Genomic DNA, 12,856 nt, shown 5'->3' with positions numbered 1-12,856 from the left:
TATATATATATATATATATTTCATATTTGTGGTCTGCGCAATTTAAAATTATGAATTTAGTGGTGCATGAGGTCCGAAAGGTTGGCGACCGCTGCACTAGATAAAACGAGCACCCCTAACCCTTGCAGAGCAGGGGTAGCCCCACTGCAAGGGTAAGTTTTTGATTGACCTGGGATTGTTCTTTAATGCTCCATGGAGACTCTTTTGAGTCTCCATGGAGCTCCAGCTCCAGTGGATGAACAATTCAGGTGGAAACCGATCACTTGGGTTTCCTTATATCACACATGGTAAAATCTGATTGTACTTCTACACATGAACCTATTTGGGCCCATCTAAGCAATCAACTTGATCTGCATTTAGTCATGTAATCCCTTGCACTACATACTGTGGGCAGATCTAAAGACTGTAATGTATGGTGAGCTTAGAAAATCCAATTGACATCTGCATGATCTCTCCATTAAAAACAATAGCATAAACATGCATGCACTCATTGGCTGACATATTGTTTACCAAAATCGATTTAGACAGATTGGGATCAGCCCATAGATATACAACCTACATTATCATCTATGTACTGAGCAAAGGGCACCCCTGCAAGAACAACTGGTCGCTTGTTCCACACAGTCACGTATGTTTTTTGCACTTTATATGTATCGTTGTGTGTTAAACTTTTCCAGCGCAGGAAAACAGTCAACAAAACATGTTCAGGTTCAAGTACGCTGTACACAATAAGATTTTTCATGGGGTTGAACAAGACAAACCTTTTGATTCCCACATCAAATTTCCACCTGGCTCCTTGCCACTTGGCAGGGCCACCCATGGATCGGATTTCAGGAAATTCAACAAGAAATGGCTGGAATTCGAACGGTGTAGGGCCAACTTTAGTTAGCAAGTCAGTGCAAAGAGCAATCATAGGCAAGTACAGTATCCCCAGCAACCTATCAGAATTCATTGTTGCTGGTCTGTGTGTAGACAAGTAAAATCTGATTGGTTACAGGCAGTTACTTTTTGTTTTTGCACTTCCTTCCTGTAATATAGATTGTAGATATAATGCACTGTGCTATGTAACATCACATGCCTCTGCTTCCATTATCCTTCCAAGCCAGGTAAGCTTCCAAGGCAGGTTTGAATCTGAAAGGTGGCTTGGAGAAACTTTTTTTAGAATTAGCATCAACAACCAGACTTTCTGTATGGGAGAAAATGGAAAGGAGTCTGCACAGGGTGTGTTTGGGAATCTCTTTTTCAACAAAACAGGGGTTCTCAGATTACCAGACTGCCAACAAAAAGGGCTGGGGTGGACTAGTGCACTATAGCGCTAAAAAAAACATTAAGTACTAAGCAAGTAAACTGATTTCCTTGTGTGCATCTCAAGGTCTGGTTTTTAATGAATCATGCCTTTAATAAAACCTTTACACTTTAAATGATCTTCTTGCTATAACTTTGCTACTTAAATGTCACGGAATTTATGCAAAAGGCGAATCCGTACAAGCTGGATGGTGAAGGTGTTTAGAATTCTGAGCCTGTCCTTCCACGGGAGACTATCCCTTTAAATAATTGAAATCCTCTCTATCAACTACAAAGCTGTTTTGAAGCACTATGGCTTTGTTCTGTACATGTGTTTTAATTAAGTAAGAAATGACCTTGTCATCACGCACAGTAGAAATCCTGGATTATGTCTTACAGCACAGGAAAAAAGGAAAAAATAAATAATGTAAGCACCTCGTTCACTGATGAGCGGAGAAGTTTTGGTTGGCTGTATGCTGAAGCAGTTTCACTGCATAATTTTGTGTGCGCTGAATGTCACGGGGCGGGTTGGATTGACCTTGAGTTGCATCAGCAACACAGCAAGGGTCGAGATGCCTGCAGGCGTCCTTGTACTGGATTTACAAGACAAAAACCTTCAAACTGGCTGAAGGACATCTTAAATCTCTTCAAAGGTTTTCTGAACTAATCTGGGCTGCTCTTAGCCGGATCTGTGCCAGTATGAAAGGAAAAATGAAAAACAAGGTCTTTGACAGGGATGTGGTCTCTGGTTAACCCTCTGCAAGCAGGAGATTTACCAAAAACTTTTACCAGGCACTGGTTGGCTTAAAAATGCTTGTAAAAACAGGTACATAAATGCTGAGACAGTCAGGCTTATGTAAATTACAACACATTTGAAAATGTACAAGAGCCTCAATTCCAACATGACTCAACTTTTTTTTTTTTTTTGCAGCTAGGGTTGTATTATAATACCTTATATAGATACAGCTAGCTAGATAAACTGATATCTCCACCAGATAGTTCCACCAAAAACAACAGAATGATTCTCCTTATCCTCGTATGTCTTGTTCCATTACGGCGACCTGCTGCAATACTTGTCTAATACCGATACTACTGACCCTTCACCTCTTTATTATAGAAGGGTCAAGGTCTACTCAGAGATTTTCCAGCATTTTATTGAGTGATAATCATAGTCTCCCACTGCCCAAGATGCTTGTTAAGGAGAGGTTGAGTTCTTAAGCTCTTAAGGAAAGGAGGAACAGCCCTGTAATTGCAAGCAATACTCCAAGATCAGAAGCATGTCTTTATCGATTGGTTTATAAGCATCCTGGCCTAAAATGAGAAAGTTCACTTTAATGCTGGCCCCACAGTTGCTTATACTTCTTCACTTTGTGAAGTTACATAACCCGTACTTTCGTTAATGGGGAGCATGTGACAGTGTCGGTGCTCAGCGATTGGTCACTCAGGCACACAGTACTGCCCTAACACAATAGGGAGAAAGTCCTCAGACCTGTGTAATCTTTGAGCTTATACAGGGCTTCTTCGCCTCAGTCCTATGGGTGACCAAAGAGCCAGTAGATCGAAGAATGCGCTGGTTGCCATTAAAGAGCATGTGTTGATTGCCGTTCATGGGCAGACCATTGCCATAAAACAGCTACGAATTGGCTGTATAAGGCCGAATTAAAAGGAGAACTATGGGGTCAGTGTTTTTCCCCATTGTTCTCCTTAGGGTAACGGGAGGACACAAACTAGCGTCCTCCCGTTACCCTAAGCTCAGTATACCGCGAGCTACAGCTCGCGGTATACTGAGACGCCGCAGCCGGAGCGGATCCCGACGTAGATGACGGGATCCGCCCAGCTGCGTGAGTGACAGCGGTCTCTGCCTATCTAGAGGCAGAGCCAGCTGTACCCACCCCCTCCCCCGTCCATTCCGCCAGTCAGCGCTGGCAGATCGGAGCGGGGAGAGGGGAATCCAGCCCCTCCCCCTGTCACGGCAGAGAGCCGTGACAGGATCGAGAGGTGAGCGAACCTGGTATGTGTTCGCTCACCTCCCGATCTACTGAGCTGACCTGTGACAGTCTCATTGTCACAGGTCGGCTAGAACTATGAGGTGAGTGGAAATCACTCATCTCATAGTTCTCCTTTAAGGGCCTGGGTCAACAGACTTTTGTTTGCTTCTTCACAGCTTCTCTACCCATAAATGTTTTTGTGAATGCAAAAGCAGCTTGAAACATTTCAAATGCACCGACACCAAATTCTGAATGATCTCAGAAGCACCTAAACAGTTTTCAAAAGCACGCTGCATTTGCACATCACAACCCATCAACGCTGGCCCTTAATCTAATTAGCCTTTTACCTAGTCTGGCAATAGTTGGTTCCTGTATTTTTTTCACCAGGAGTGAAAAGATGGCTGCACAATGACCACATCTGACCACGTTGTTGGTCATTCTGAATCTTTGTCCATCTAAAAGTTCGTCAGAAGTGCCAAAGCAATGGTGGACAAAGATAATTAGAAGAGGAATAGGTTTGCCTTTGGCACTCATCATGATGTATACTTCTGCCAAACACAGTTCCTTTTTGTCTTTTATTCTCCGATACAACTTAACTTCATCTATTCCACTCTAGGTGATCCAACCAATGATGTTAAAAGAACTGCAAGTACCTGTTGCTATATAATGAGCAGCACAGGTTATTAGTGATGTTACACACACATAGCACCTGCAATTCCATGTGCATTTTTGTTCTTTTAATTCATTTTGCATGTATGCAGAGTGCCGCATGTACAATACACATGTACAAACTGGGCCACACGAGTTAAAAAGTGACAATGTCCACCAATGCTACCCAGTTCCTTATGTTACGTTACTGGATTTCCGTTTGGACTTCTTCTGTATCGCAACATCTTTTACACATCTTTAGATAAGCCACACTAATCTGAAACCGTATTCTCAGTCTTCAAGTAACAGGCGTCTGATGGGAATGTTTAGATACCATACCCATCTTATGCCTGTGACCTTATACATGCCATCAGCAGAATCCAATGATCTGGTGAGGTAGAACCGTTTAAGCCAATTGAGCTTTCTACTCCACCATCACTGAAACCTAAGACACCATTTGGAAAGTAGCTAAATGTCAGTAGTTTGCAGTTTCTTCATCTTCTAAAGGGATACGAAACTGAACCTGTGAAAGTGCAGTCCAGAGCCATCTATTATTATTATTATACAGTATTTATATAGCGCCAACAGTTTGCGCAGCGCTTTACAATATAAGGAAAACATTACAATCACAATATAATTCAAGACAAGATGGTAAGGAGGGCTCTGCCCCTGAGGGCTTACAATCTAAAAGGGAGGGGCAAGTGATACATGAGGAGGTAGCTGTGTGGGGATGAATTGTTTGGGATAGGCTTCCCTGAAGAGGTGAGTCTTAAGGGAATGCCTAAAGGCACTCAGAGTGGGAGATAGGGTTCAGGCTGTGCCCTCTCTGAGCCCGCAAATATTGGAGCATGATAGCACAGAATAGGAGAAATGTCTGACCCAGAAGCACTGAAAGGCGACTAGGATCCAGCTAAAAATACAGATAAAATGTACATCTCAAGACTATAGCGCAGCTGTAACAATTCCTGAACAGCATTCACACATATCCAACTGATTTCAGTTTTTTGCCCGCAACTGCTCTTTAAAGTAAACAAACTCGGTGAACCTGCCCATGGGAAATTAAATTAAGTGAAATGAAGAGCAGCAATTTGCCAAATAATTTTATCCTGACCTTACGAGATTCACCTTTAAATCTTTAGCCTGACTAATATTGACTTAGATTGTATCAAAGCAGATGAAAATGACTGACCTGAGCGAATATATAAAGCAAATAAGAACATAGCCGCAGCGGTGCACTGATCGTATCTCATATGCCGAAGCATCAGCACAGCAGTTACATTCGGTTTCCAGCAGCAGAATTGTAGCTGGTTAAGCTCAGTATGACAATGCCTTGAAGCATCTTTAGCGTATAGGTCACAGATGTCCTTGGGGGAAGACAGGAGAGGTGAAAGAGAGACCAATAATACATGTGGAGGGTGATCGGATTCATTTGCTATGCATCATGCTATTTTAATCACCTCTGCATGGTTAAAATAAGTTAACAGCCAGTAGAGATAAAATGATACAAATTGTACTGGCTCTGAAATGCTAAATATCCCTAATAACATTATATATATATATATACACACACACACACACACATACACACTTGTTTTTATAGCTCTAGGAAATTCATAGTGCATCTGTATGGTGAATACTCTGCACTGTACTGCATGGAATGCTGGATAGTATCTTTACTAAATTATATTTACTACAACACGGCATGTTAAGTGGAGTGGTGTGGAGTATATCAAGCACACAGTATACTCAAAACAACACTATATACAAAATGATGTGGCGTAGCGTATACGTCCCACAACATGGTGTTAATTTTGAAGCAGAGTGGAGCATATTTAGCACAGTGCAGTATTCATAGAACACATGGAGAAGTCTGAAGTATGTTTTCTTCACAGCTATATACAAAGGGAAGAGGTGTGGCGTAAATGTCGCACAGCACAGTGTACAGTAGAATGTGTTTTGCACAACACTGTATATAAAGTGGAGTGGTATGGAGCATATGTCGTACAGCACAGTGTTCAGTGTGGAGCATATTGCATTCAGCGCTGTGGAGTGGTATGGAGAATATGAAGCACATCACAGCATGGAACATATTTTGTGTATACAAAGTGGAGTCATGTGGCGTATGTGTCATACAGCATAGTGTACAGTGTGGAGTATTTCACATTGTACAACGTGTACAGAGCGGAGTGTTGTGGAGTATATGTTGCATAGTACAATGTACAGAGCGCAGTGCTGTGAAGCACGTCACACAATATGCTATACAAAGTAGAGTGATAAGTATATGTTGTGTTGTACAAAACACAATATACACAGTGGAATGCAGTATATAACCTACCACACAGAGTATAGAATGAAACAAGGAGAGAAGGCAGTTGCCAGGGACACAGATATTAAAGGAGAAAAAGGGAATTTAGGGTAATGAAAAGCTATGCAATGGGATAAAATCGATGCTGGAAGAGTGAAGCACATAAGGAGACAGCACTGAGTACTGTGATTAAAACATATTCATGCGGAGGAGGATGGGTACAAAGGAGAGGGCAGAGCAGGCATTGAGCACAAACAGAGATACTGTGTATACCGAATGTGGCCATGGAGAGCGGCATAAGAGTGAATGTGGCTGTGATGGGATTGGAAATACTGTGCAGCAAAATAGAGAGAGGAAGAACATAGATGATGACATTGACCAGTGCACACACGAAGGGCGTGCTGATATTGAAAAGGACATCAGTAACTAATCATTATAGAAAATGAAGGAAAAGAACAACAGAGGGTAGCAGTGACAGAATGAGGGCGAGAGGCAAGGGGCACAGAGAAGCCAAGCCGAGTGAGCATCTAAAAAATAACAGAATGGATGCCCAACAGTGCGGAGGCAGTGATCAAACAAAAAACTGTGGGTGGACTGGGGGCAGAAAGACTCGTGATACTGATGAAGAGAGGGAACAACACAATTGGGGGTTAGAGAGGGCAGCCAAGGAGAGTTTGAGATATTGAGCACTAGACAAGAAATAGATGCAACCTACTGGAGTCCTTTAGATGTAGCTGGCTTTAAGGGTAAGATCACTTTAAAACAAAGTCCTTTAAGCTCCTCCAAAGTGACTCCACCGCTTCCTCCCTACCTGTTCATGGATGAATACTTACCGAGTATACATACATACATCCTGTGGTGGACACCTTCTCCTGGTCATGCCTGTGCAGTGCATCCCCACTGACTTCTTTGGGGCTCGTCTGGGAGACAAGTCCCATAGAAGACAATGGGGAGGCACCTTCAAGATGCGCCCAGGAGAAAAAGATGTCTACCACATGATGTAAACAAACAGATGCTGGGCCCATTGGAAATCTGTAAAGATTATTATACAGGATTTATATAGCGCCAACAATTTGCACAGCTCTTTACAATATAAGGAAGACATTACAATCACAATACAAATCAAGACAAGATGGTGAGGGCTTACAATCTAAAAGGGAGGGGGAAGTGATACATGAGGAGGTAGCTGTGTGGGGATGAATTGTTTGAGAACGTGATGGTTGAGTGGTTAGGTTGAGGTGGGATAGGCTTCCCTGAAGAGATGAGTCTTTAGGGAATGCCTAAAGTCAGTCAAGGTGGGCGACAGACGGACAGGTTGGGGTAAAGAGTTCCAGAGGATGGGAGATACTCTAGAGAAGTCCTGGAGGCGAGCATTGGAGGTGGGCGTGCTGATATTGAAAAGGACATCAGTAACTAATCATTATAGAAAATGAAGGAAAAGAACAACAGAGGGTAGCAGTGACAGAATGAGGGCGAGAGGCAAGGGGCACAGAGAAGCCAAGCCGAGTGAGCATCTAAAAAATAACAGAATGGATGCCCAACAGTGCGGAGGCAGTGATCAAACAAAAAACTGTGGGTGGACTGGGGGCAGAAAGACTCGTGATACTGATGAAGAGAGGGAACAACACAATTGGGGGTTAGAGAGGGCAGCCAAGGAGAGTTTGAGATATTGAGCACTAGACAAGAAATAGATGCAACCTACTGGAGTCCTTTAGATGTAGCTGGCTTTAAGGGTAAGATCACTTTAAAACAAAGTCCTTTAAGCTCCTCCAAAGTGACTCCACCGCTTCCTCCCTACCTGTTCATGGATGAATACTTACCGAGTATACATACATACATCCTGTGGTGGACACCTTCTCCTGGTCATGCCTGTGCAGTGCATCCCCACTGACTTCTTTGGGGCTCGTCTGGGAGACAAGTCCCATAGAAGACAATGGGGAGGCACCTTCAAGATGCGCCCAGGAGAAAAAGATGTCTACCACATGATGTAAACAAACAGATGCTGGGCCCATTGGAAATCTGTAAAGATTATTATACAGGATTTATATAGCGCCAACAATTTGCACAGCTCTTTACAATATAAGGAAGACATTACAATCACAATACAAATCAAGACAAGATGGTGAGGGCTTACAATCTAAAAGGGAGGGGGAAGTGATACATGAGGAGGTAGCTGTGTGGGGATGAATTGTTTGAGAACGTGATGGTTGAGTGGTTAGGTTGAGGTGGGATAGGCTTCCCTGAAGAGATGAGTCTTTAGGGAATGCCTAAAGTCAGTCAAGGTGGGCGACAGACGGACAGGTTGGGGTAAAGAGTTCCAGAGGATGGGAGATACTCTAGAGAAGTCCTGGAGGCGAGCATTGGAGGAGTTGACAAGGGAGCTGGAAAGCAGGTGGTCTTGGGATGAGTGGAGCCGACAGGTAGTTCATCTGTGGATGGGGAGGGAGTGCTTATATCACCTTAAGGGGGCCCAAAGAACAGGTGTAGGCAGGGGTAGGCAATCTTGGCAAACCAGCAGTTGTGCAACAGTCCGAAAAGGCATCGCAAGATTCTTGACAGCCACCGGCATGACTAAGTGGAAGAGGCAAGATAAGATTTGTGGTTTCACCAAAGTTGGAGTGCTGAGGTTGCCTATCCGTGGCTTTAAGGTGAAATGTATATAAACATTTAGATTGTTTTCAAGCCCTGGTGTAGATAATACACATATATCTAAAATAATATATTTTTTTTTTCTATATATATCTATATCTCCCAACTGACTGAGATATGATAAGAGGACACTTTTTAGTATGTAGGCAAAGTACACACCCTTGCCCCCAGTTATGCGGATCATAAATAATTATTATGCCGACAATAGTTGTCTACAACTTTATAAATGTACGTTTTCTAAATAAAACCAGTAAAAAAAAAGAAAAAGAAGAAGGTGAAAGGTTTAGTGTATTATAATACTTTTATAGAGGTCTACTCATCTGGCCAAAAAGAGGGACAAATGAAGAAACAAGGGCAGAGGGATTTACTTCTAAAAAAGGGACAGTTGGGAGTTTGGTATAAATGTATACGTCTACAATATATACCCATACACACACACACACACAAATACTATTTAAATAGACATGTTCATGTACATTCATAACAGCCACTGTTAAAAGTTTCCCAGTTAACAACATTGTTAAAATGTTTTCACTGTCTAACATGACAGCTACCTTGTGTTGTACAGAAAGCCAGCATTCCAGGGGCCCGGAGAAACTCCTACATAAGTCACAAGGGGAGGCAGAAAAATAATGAACAGTGACTCCTGGGATTCCTGGAAACTGGCTGTTATCATTTCAGCAGGATTGTAAAATAACGACTGAGAGCATTTGAAGCAGAACAGAGATATGTTTAGCGTATCCCCAAGATATACATTACAAATAGCTTTAATTTGAAACAACCTTTCTATGCACGGCTAAGAATTCAGTGATGGGTAGACACTGGTGGGGCTCAATCACTTGCTGCCTTCTCCTCTACATGTTTCCGGACCTCCAGAACAGACTTGCCGGCTCCTCTGAGTCTCACCTCTGGGTTACCACTTATGCAAGGCACAAGAAATAAAAAGTCCAGAATTAAAGTTAAAGCTGGGAATGAGGGCAGCAAGATCATGATCTGAGCTGGAGAATGAGTCAGTTCACGGATATCCACCCCAAAAATGAACCATCCATTTTTTGAGCTGAACTTGATGGACACATGCCTTTTTTCTTATTTTTTCCAAGCCGACTTTGTAACTCCAGCCAGAATTGCATTGAAGCTTGGAAAAGCACACTGGGAATACAGCTTCCGGTCAAGAGCTACTGCTATTTACCCAAGTGAATTGTTATGCTCCAAGATGCTCCACTACCGAAACTGATTAAAATAACTCAAATAGCACTATATAGTTATCAGTAGACCTAAAGATGATCATACAATCAGTTTGTAACATGTATGGCCTGTGTAAGGTCTAATTTCATACCTGAAGCTGGCCATACACCATGGGTGGACAAAGTAATATGGAATTCAGAAGCCAGTCTGTCCAATCCAGGAGCCAGTAGGATTTATTATTTAGGAGTCCACTCCATTGACAATAACTAGAAAAAAACCCTCAAAACTTGTCATTTTTAAAAGGAGCATTGGCTTCTTGGCTCCTGTAGTTTTGTCCAGCCCTGCCATTAGAATTTTGGCTGATCCACAGGAATCAGACAACATTCTTAGTGGGTGGCCCCGCTGGCACCACCTGGCCTGTCAAACATTGAGGGAAACCTGCCCATCAAGATACTGTGAGGAGGAGGGAACAGGGGTGTGGCTTGTCAAGTGCTGTGCATGTGTGCTCCCAGCCCGGAGCACCCACAGGTGTCTCCTTTGCAACCTGTTAGGCACAGGAGACACTTGTAAACAGTATGGGACTGTGGTACATCAGTTCAAAAAAATAAATGAAATTGGAAAAAAAAAAACAGCCACACAAGTATAACTGGATCTCCTATGAATAATTAAAACAAAAAAAAAAAAAAAAAAAACCCAAAAAATAAAAAAAGGGTTTAGTATCACTTTAAGGGCCTGTTCACATGAGATCAGGTCCTGATCAGCAGACGTGGAGCCGCTGATGCATTGCGTTTTTGGCTGCGATTTGGCTGCGTTCCAGCAAAAAAAGAAAATTTTTTATTTTTTTTGCTGGAGTGGGGCTGTTAGTATGTTAGCTGCAGCGCAGTGCGTTTTTGATGCGTTTTTGACGCGTTTGCGTATCCGTTCCCGGACCTGACAAAATGTGACATGCAGTATTTTTTCTGTCGTAAGCTGAACGGACTGCGCATGTGAGAACTGGAGCCCATAAAACACATAGGGATACATTGGGATGCATTTTGAGTGCAGCAGCGTACGGAGCCGGTCAGCACACAAAACGGACGTCGTGTGAACAGGCCCTAAAGAATCTGAACAGAAAATTGTCGGCCAGGTGATTGGCTGCAATCACCTAGTAATAAATCTCACTGCGCATCTTTAAAGTACTATTTCGTCAATGTCCGTGACTTCACCGGATCTCCGACGGGACTCCCAGGAGCCAGCGGAGGTGAGTATTTTCATTAGCGATAAAAATAATTTTAATCGATCAAAAAGTTTAACGATTAATTGAGGAATTAATCTTTAATTTCCACAGCCATACTATTAAACTCTCATACATTTTTCATTAATTAATCCAGATCAACCAAGTATACGTTGCCCAGCAAGGTATTAACATTTTTGCCAGAGCACTTACTGTCATCATGTGTCCACACAGCTCCAACTCTATCAGCTCAGCTTCACTGAATGTCCTGTCCAGTACAAATTCACAAGGGGCAGAGAGTTTCCAGAATCTGTCCATCTACTAGCTCGGGAAAGGGAGGGGGGGTCTAGCAGGGGAATGTTTTGCTTTGCCGGTTTGTTTGTAAAGACACATACAACTTACTAGCACGCACAATGGTGGCTCCATAGGACCCTATAAGGAAAAGGAACCCCCCACCAAAAAAAAAAAAAAAAGAAGAGGATATCAGGGCCAGAGCTCAGCGAAACAGCTGATTCTGCAGGAAACTAAGAATGTAAACATTCGGGAGCAGCACCCATTGTAAGCAATTCAATCAGCATTTGAAATAGATGAAAAACCTTTTGACTTTATTATTACTTTAAATGTTTTAGAAGGGCTCATACAGTCACACAGGGACACCTATGAGTACTAAAGTGTGTCATTCCTCTCATTGCAGCAATATTTGCTATTCAACATCTGCATTACAGAGTAATAGATACGGCTTGCTTGAAAGTGACATGGTAAAGGTGGTTATCCCCTCGGCATTGAATCTCTTCAAAATATTATAATACATACAACCTTAGTTCCGTGAACTCAAACTAAGTACACTATAGACGGAGTTGTTCTGAAGGATCTGCAGCTCCTGTGCTTTAAGAGCAGCACATTGTATTTACTTTATGTAATTCTATGTTTAACTACTACTTTATAATGTTGGCCAAACAAGGGAAGAAAAGACTTCCCTCCATATAAAGACAAAGTTCATTTCACTTCAGTTTCTGTGTTGTATTTATATTTTATCCACTTGAAATCGTTATTGTCGGAACACTAAAACACAAGCGCCCGGCGCCAGTACTGAAGGTTTCCTATGAAGTCAAGGACATTAGACACAGGTTCTGCAGCCCGCAGGAGATTTGCATAAAGAGCACATTGACCCTTCTTGCAGCACAATACGGCATGATTTAATCTGACCCACCTAAAGAAGTGTTTTCAAACACCACGTGAAGAGAACAAATAAAAACTGTAAAGTGTGTGTGTGTGTGTCTTACATACAAAGTATTAGGAAACCCCTCCAAATCATTGGATTCAGGTGTTCCGTTAAATTTCCTTGCTACTAAATATTCCACGGTCACCTGTGAGTGGTATAATAACAAAGTGGAAGCAACTGAGAACAACAGCAACTCAGCCACGTAAAATGACAGAGCGGGGTCAGCGCATGCTGAAGTGCACAGAAGTCGCCAGCTGTCTGCAGGGTCAATAGCTACAGACCTCCAAACTTCGTGTATATATATATATATATACACATATTACACACACACAATATAGATATATATATATATATATATATTT

The sequence above is a fragment of the Nanorana parkeri genome, unplaced genomic scaffold (assembly GCF_000935625.1).
Source record: "Nanorana parkeri isolate BGI_ZX_2015 unplaced genomic scaffold, ASM93562v1 scaffold817, whole genome shotgun sequence".
In the NCBI taxonomy this organism is placed as follows: Eukaryota; Metazoa; Chordata; class Amphibia; order Anura; family Dicroglossidae; genus Nanorana; species Nanorana parkeri.
The sequence above is the reverse complement of the archived record's forward strand: the minus strand, read 5'-3'. Positions refer to the sequence as shown.